General features: G+C 37.7%; 1 pseudogene; it reads left to right on the top strand.

Moving 5' to 3' along the window:
* Positions 1 to 258: 258 nt before the first annotated feature.
* Positions 259 to 1,188, top strand: LOC117031548 (olfactory receptor 13C7-like; annotated as a pseudogene).
* Positions 1,189 to 8,546: the final 7,358 nt, after the last annotated feature.

The following is an 8,546-nucleotide window of genomic DNA, read 5'->3' as shown; positions in this document are numbered from 1 at the left end:
TTCTTATTAATTTCATGTGTAAAACAACATCATGATTAGACATTTGCACTCCTCACAAAGTGATTACCCCACCAAGTCTACTACCCATCTGACAACACACATAGCTATTACTGTAACCATTGACTATATTCCCTATGCTGTACTTTACATCCCCTGGCTATTAGTCACAGGATGCAGATAACTTGCAAACACTGCTTCAACAGATCCACATACATTCTAGCTGCTGCAGGATTCCTTGTGGTGAAAGAAAACATTAACATGGGGAATAGCAATCAGTCTTCTGTGACAGAATTTGTCCTACTGGGCCTTTCTGGCTACCCAGAGCTTGAGGCTATTTACTGTGTGCTGGTCCTATTTATGTGCTTGGTGATCCTGCTGGGGAATGGAGTCATCATTATTGTAAGCGTCTGTGACTCCCACCAGCGCACCCCCATGTACTTTCTCCTCAGTAACTTATCATTCTTGGACATTTGCTGCACCAGTTCTTCCAGTCCCCTATTTCTCAGCAGCTCTTAACTTCAAAGACAACCATTTTCTTCTCTGGACGTGGAGTGCAAACATCTCTCTCCTTTGCTATGGGAGCCACAGAGTGTGTCCTTCTAAGCATGTTGGCATTAGACCGCTGTATGGCCACCTGCAACCTCGAGATTCCCCATCATTCTGAGCAAGGCTTCATATGTGCCCACGACTCCGGGATTGCAGGGGGTGTCAATTGTCGCAAACCTCTCTTGCAATGCAGCTTCCTTTCTGTGGGCATAATGTCAGTAGACATTTTACTTGTGAAATCTTGGCTGTCTTAACATTAGCCTTGCTGATATCTCCATAAATGTTATTAGCATGGTTTTTGCTAATATGGTTTTTCTTTGCATTCTTGTTTCCTCTATTTTCATCATCTCCACCATCTTGAGAATTCCTTCGGCAGAGGGAAGGTGCCAAGTCTTTTCCACCTGCTCCGCCCACCTAACAGTGGTTATATTCTGTGGAACCATCCTGTTCATATATGTAAAACCCAAGGCTGAAGACTCTTCTGGTGCAGGCAAAGTACAAGTCACAGACAAAATCATCTCTCTCTTCTATGGGGTCATGACCCCTATGCTTAAGCCTCTCACCTATAGTTTGAGGAACAGAGATGTGAAGGCAGCTGTGAAGATTATACTGTGTTGGAAATGCTCCTCAGAGGGAATATGAATGCTGTTTTTTTAAAAAATTCATTTACTCTGAACACAGGACTAGTTCTTACTTGGAGGTTCCAAAATAAATACGAGGATTGGTGGTACCATTAATTCCTGAAACCCATTTTTCTGTTCCTGGTACTTAAGTGTGAGAAAAATCGAGGACCTACCTTTCCTCTTCATGACTGGATTAAGGAGAAAAGGGATAGAAATTTATGGGTAAAAGTATTCTCATCCAAACCACCCACCTTCTCATGGATAGCAGAATTTAGTTTAACTCAGGAACGATGAGTTCTATAATCTTATGTAAAAGGAACTACCATTTTACTAGCTTAACCTTTTATCCTCTATGTGCATCAGTTTTATAGTCTCATATCTTTTTTTAGGAAGATAAAATAGAAATTGCCTTGCGAAGGTCAGAGTGCTGTATGAACTCAACATTAAATAATTCATAATAGATTAGTCTTTGATCCTTTAGAAGGAAAGGGTGAGCAATTTAGGGGGTTAGGTACCTGGCCTGTGTATATTTCATAGAGAGACAAGAGTAGAAAAATGAAGCTATTTTTCCTAGGGCTGATTTCCTTTTGGCTGCAAACTGGCAAGCACGCTTCTGTGCAGAGGTATCTGAGGCAATGTAAGAATTTGTGCAGACACCCCAGCTGATGGGGAAATTTGATCTGTCTTGGGTTTCAATGGAAAAGCACTGGTATTTTTGAGTGAAAACCATTTTTTACTCTTAAATGACTCAAAAAAGAAACACGACTCAGTTTTTAAAGAACTTGCTTGCACAGTTTTCTGAGAACATGAGGATAATGGGTGTAGAGTGTCACAAATTAGGTATTTTTGCAGTTGCATGAATTTCCTTAGAATATGAGCTTTCCATTCATTCATTCAATCATTTTTCCTTATTTCAATTATGCAATCAAGCAGTATTTACTGACGACCTATTTTACGTCAGGCATTGTGATAACTATTGGTGATACATCAAAAACTAAACAACATGGAAGCAAAAACCAAAACATAATCGAGGAGCACACAGTCTTGTGGAATACAGACTGACACATAAATTGGGGGCAAAAATATTAAAGAATATTTACAGCTTTTTCCTCTCCCTACCTTCTAAGCTGGATCTTTGGTTTGCATTCATAGTGTGTTGGGTCTTTATTGGGCTAAACAGAGTCATTTAAATGGGACAAACTAATGGGATAAACTAAGCATCATGTGAGAGGGCTTGGACCATCTCTAAGAAAGAAATAAAAACAGACAGTGAGAAAGAGGGGATAATGCAATGAGGAAGAAAGCAGTACATTCTAGAGATTTTGAAGATAGATTTGGGAGATACCGAAATAGATACTGCAAATATAGAGGAAAGGAAAAAACTGGCTAACTGGGAAGATTTGATGCTGGTGTTCTGGGATCCTTCCTCGTTGTCTTTTGGAAATTTCAGTAAAGATGCACAGTATTCTTTCAGACATTTGTTGATGGATTCCATTTTCTTTGCAGCCTCACCATGCTGAGACTGGGCATAACATTGGTTACCTTAGTGGGTCACAATACAATGCAGTGTGTGAAGTGCTGTTACAGGGGAATATGTAAGTTTCTCCTGGAAGAGGGAATCCTAGGAATGGAAAGGGCCATTTCTGCTTTGCTGAACTGGGAAAAACAATTCTCCCAGTGGTGCAGAAAAAATTCTTGTGCAGAAGAAATTTTCAGACAGAGAATACAGCATGTGTGTTGCACGATGACTATGAATGCACTACCCGTTTAGTTGGTTGAATTTCGGTTGTGTTGTTGATGTTGTGACAAGGGAGAGGATTGGAAAGGCAGCTTGGAGCCAAATTGTGAGGGTTTCAGATGCTAAGATAAGCAGCCAATCTCTATAGGTTTGAGGTCGTCACCCTCTATTCTCAGGTGGGTACATCAGGGCTACCACACAGATGAGCACATTCTAAGAAGTCAGATCTTTGATACCCCTAACCCTCTATCTGGCTCTGTTTTTGTCTGTTTTATATGCTGCAGGGTTCCACATAATATTTTATTTGGAAAAAAACAGTCTGATGCTAGGAAGAATTTTAAAACACTAAGGTAGGCAATAGAATCCAGTAAGAGTTACAAGAAAGAGACTGATGCTTTTGGATTAGTTTTAGAAAGATCACTTTGGCACTGGGGAGGATAAAGCAGTGTATTTCCTGCTGATGAATTCCCAGGACTGTTTTACCTTCCTTGGCCAGACAATAGCCTATCTTCTCTCCCTCCCTGTAGGCTTCAGAGTACCGAGACCTACCCAGTTCCTTGGAGTTTCTATTCCCTTCCTGACTGGTTGTGGAATAAAGTTTCTCAAATAACATTCATGATCCCTTGGTTTAAAGTTTCACGTTAACTAATAGAAGCAACAGAGAAGAAAAAGAAAGTAACATCAATGGGAAAATTCCACAGGTTTAGGAAATCTAGGCTTTACCAGAATTGGCTCTGATATATGGATACTGACTATATATATATATTCACCTCTGCATCTTTCCTAGGGCTTCTAGTCCTTTTTAATGAGTGGAAGATCTTTCCAGCACCTAAGTCGGAGAGAAAAAATGCCTCTAATCGTGCATCAAAGTCTATTTTCTTCTATGTTGTTGGAGGATAGTATTGTTTAAATACTTCATGTGGTGCAGAAGCCAATTTGACTCCTGGATGCAAGCTTCTGCCTTCATTCTTTCCTCATGTTTCTGGTCCTTCTTTCTAAAGTTGGGTTTAAATTTTACAAGGTGCTTCATGTATGTTTTCATGACTAATCCCTGCACTCTACAGTATTTTCCCCTCAACTGTTCAGTATTCACATTGCTTTACATATATTCATTTGTGCTTATAAATATGTTCATGTATGACAATGTAATGAACATTGTAAAGAGACTTCGGGTCAAATGGTATGCCTTAGACAATCACTGAATTCACCCATCCTCTGAAATTCAGTTTCATAATTATTAAAATCCAACTTGGTCAATGTGAGGTGGCTAGCCAGTGAAATCCTTCCATGTGAAAATGTTTGAAAACATTAGAGTACTAGAAACATGGGCCACATTAACTTATAATTTGTTAGTTTCTTGATAGCAAGGACTAGATCCTTTATTTCTTCTGTGTCCCTCATAGGCTAGTGTTATTCCATAGTTCCTGTAAGTGCTTTTAGGTCCATTGTAGGAGTCCAATAAATAAAATGCTTATTGTTTAGTTGATTGATCTATTGGAAATTGTCTGATTGAACTGAATATGGAATATACCAGTGAAGCGATGCATTTATCATGCTCAGGTGAATGAAAAGACAAAATACCTGAAAAGAAAGTCACAGACACAAATGCTTCTGCTGAGAAAGTGAGACTCGCTCTTACTAAATAGAAAAAGTTACTTTGTGCTGCCAGGTATAATTTGATTTTATGTGCTACTTGGAAGAATTTATGATATTTTTCAGAAGAAGAAAAACATTTAAAAGTGATGTTCCCGACATATTTTTTCACTCCAAGACCCAAACCCCCAGATATGGAAAAATCAATGCGTTTTGCTGAAATGGATCAGAAAAGACAAATAGGCTTTGCATCTTGCTCTCGAGCACTATGCCATCCACTGGCAGAAATGGGGTAAACTGGAATAAAACAATTATACATTGTGATAAAATCTATTATAAAACTAAAAGCAGTAAAATCACAGAAAATCATTTTTCAGGAGTAGATCATAAACGTTTCTACTTGGGTTTGAAGGGTACGTAATATTTCTCCAAGTGGAAAGTGGGGACAGATGTCCCTAGGGAAGAACACAACAGAATATTTTCAAAGGAAGGCATGGACTTGATTTGTGAGGCATGTAGGAAGGATGTCAGGAGTCAGAACAAGGCTTACGTATTTATTTAATAAGGGCAGTGGGGATCTATTTTAACCAAGCATAAATATAGATAGAAGGACTAATAAGATGTACCCAATGGAAAAATTCTGTGAATTCAGAATTAAGGCTTCCTTCTATGCCCACATAATTCTGTCTCTCAAGTCCTGCTTGGCTCCAGCACTTATTCTTAGAAGAGAGCCACCGTGCTGTGGCTTTCTCCTTTATATGGGCATCTATCGCGTAGCGATTAAGCTTTCTCAATGTACTGTCACAAAATATACTCACATTACCAGTGTTCTTTTATTGAAGAAATATCATTAGTAGTTTTTGTGAAATATTTACCTTAGTGAAGCTGGCCTGCACAGATATTGTCTTCACTGAGACTGTAATAGTATTAGGCAGTGTAATATTTTCATTTGGTCCGTTACTGTTAATTTCTGTTTCCCAGATTTGCATTATCTATGCTGTACTGAGAATCAACTCAGCTGAAGGAAGAAAAAGCCTTTTCCACCTGCTCAATCCCCATAACAGTGGTGATTGTGTCTTATGAGGGGCTATTTCAGAGATTTGCTGATGGCCATCAAGAAGCCGTCTACCACTGACAGGAGCACACACTTAGTGGATGGACCCCATTACATAAAGAGATAGACATTTATATAAAACAACCTGTGAATGAGGATTTTTTTCTGATAGGAAGTTTGTCAGCACAGAGGGGACAAAAGAGATGTGTATTAGATATCCAACAAAGAGAGGCTACCAAAGAAGGAGTACATGGGTATGTGGAGATGGGATTCTAGGAAGGTTAAGATGCTCAAGGGACTATTATTCCCCAGGAGGATTACCAGGTACATCACTAAACACATGGCAAAAAGGAACTTTTGTTGATTCCTTGGTACTCAGAAAGATCACTCAGAATGAACTCGATCTTAGTTGTCCCATTGGTCCTTTCCATTTTCCTTTCTCATACCTGGAATAATCCAGAAAAAGAAACAACATAGGAGTTAAATGAGTGGTATTACATAAAGTGAGGGGTAATTGGGGTAGGAGGTCAAACAAATATGTGAGTACTAGCTGGAGTAGTGAATTAGCTTGTGGAATTCCTTTTCTAGCTCATACTCGTAGAGCAGCTGAGCTACACTGGTAACTTATTAAAAACGCAGGCTTCTGTATTCTGTTTCCTGAGATTGTGATGCACAAAGTCTGAGGCAGGGAAGAGTGACTTGCATTTTTAACAAACATGTTATTTATGATGCAGTTGATCCACAAACTCCACTTTAAAAATCCGTAGAGAAACTGCTTTATTTTTTTCAATGAAGATTTATATATTTGGTTTTACACTTATGACAGTCGCTAACAATATCATTTGTTTAGAGTTTTATAGTTTACCAATGTGTTTACACGCATTACTTATTTTATTATCACTATAATTCTCTGAGGAAAATGAAAACCAGAAAGAAATTTATGTAAAATCATAGTAAGTGAGCAAGCTGTTATTCAAAATCTGTTTTCCCTGGTTTTAAATATCATGTATTTTTAAACTACACTTTATTATCATCCAAACATTATATAAGTTGGGTAAATGGTGGAAATCAGGCATCTTTTTTTAAAAAAATCATGCTTTCCAGATGATTATAATGTACAACCAAGGATGAGAGCCACTGATCTCGTGGGATGTCTCTCAAACTTTAGTATATATGTAAACCACTTGGAGGAATCTTTGTAAAATACAGATTCTGATTGAGTGGGGCTGAAGTGGGTTTTGAGATCTGCATTTATGAACCTGTCACTGGATGAGGATGATGCCGCTTTTCTACAGAGCACACAAGAGTGGCCGGGCCTCTTAGATCATTTCTTTCCAATACCTCGGAGAGCACCATTGGTGCTTCAGCTGTGTGTAGAATAGTACTTGGAGACGACACAATGTGAAACTAAACATCCTGGTGAGACTTGAAGGTGAAACTTCTGTATAGTTTATTGCAAACAGTTTCTTGTTCTTTAGATTTTAGATATACAAGCAACCAAATTGCACATAGGCTGTCCATATGAAAGTCATTCAACTTGTTGATTTGCAATTAGGGCCGATATGTTTTTAGAAGACATTTTGGGTCAGCTAAAGCATCTGAGTTGTGTTCCAAAGAGTGTGGAGCTAATGTTTTTAATTTGGAAAAAAAAAATTAAAGAGTGAATGTTAGCAAGTGACCCTCCTGTTTATAGTAAATGAATCACAGAATCCTTCTAAAAACAGCTCTGCATCCTCATGATTTCCTACCACAGCTGCAAAATATATCCCTAGATAAATAAATTAATTGATCTAATGGATGAGTTACTACTCAATATTTTCAAACAATGGAGATGATATCGGATTTGCCTTGTGATAGTTATTTGCCAACAAGTTATGCTGCTCCCAAGGAAACAATGGTCAGACCATTTTGTCAGCAGAGAAGCAAATTTATAATCCTACTGGCTATGGAAAAGAGGACTCTTATTCAACCCATGCTGTGCCAAACCATGCGAGCTTACAGAGAGAGCATGAAAAGGTGTATAGGCCAAGATGCACTCCTATTCAGTATTGTTTAAGATTGGAATTTGATTTACTCCAGGGGCAAAATCAATCTACTCTTAGTTTGCTAATAAAACCATGATAGAGGCTTTGAACAACCATCAGTATTCTGGAGTCTCTACTGAAGCTGTTTTAGGGACCGTATGAATCAGGTCAAATACCATTTCTCCTTTTTTAACTTTTCCAAAATGTTTATTCATATTTGGAAGTTATTTTAGGAAAATAGTTACTTTATACCAAGACGAGGGTAGTGTATTTGGTACTCTGACACCTCAAAAATGATTGCTGCCAAAAGATTTTACTTGCACATTCCTCTAGGAAGCCACCTATCGCTTTTAATGCTTTAAAAAAATCTAACTTATTGAGTAGAGGCCATTATTTATATTTCTCTTGTAATGCCAGAGTGACTTCTTTAAGAAGCAATTGAGAGATTCCAGGTCGTTCATCCTTCAAGAGAGTACTGTGTTGAATGCACTTTATGTTTAAAATGTTTCCTGCATTTTTGTTTACTTGTATAAGATGGAGTCTCATAATCTGTTTAGGTAAAAGAAATGAAAAAATTTAAGATTATGGGTAGTATTTGACAAACTGCTATTTATTTCCCACAGGACTTGGACTTTTCGATAATTGTGCTATCTTTGCATGCTACCTTCTGAACCAGTTATTCATACTTGTCTATTTTGATGATGGGGAATTATGAAATCATCACAGTACATTGTTTGATAAACTATTTTACAACTCTCAAAGAATATTTTTGAAGAATTTATATTAATACAAAAATACTTACATTAACATGGTTAAGTGAAAGAAAACCAAAAAGTAGTGTCCAACATTGTTTCCAAAATCAAAACCTAAAGCAATAAAACATATGCATAATAGAGGTTGGGAAGATATGTCCAAAAATTAACCATGGTATTTTTTTCTGAAATAGCCACGTTTCTAAAATAAGTATG

Source organism: Rhinolophus ferrumequinum, chromosome 12 (assembly GCF_004115265.2).
Source record: "Rhinolophus ferrumequinum isolate MPI-CBG mRhiFer1 chromosome 12, mRhiFer1_v1.p, whole genome shotgun sequence".
In the NCBI taxonomy this organism is placed as follows: domain Eukaryota; kingdom Metazoa; phylum Chordata; class Mammalia; order Chiroptera; family Rhinolophidae; genus Rhinolophus; species Rhinolophus ferrumequinum.
This window is presented reverse-complemented; position numbering and strand designations above follow the sequence as displayed.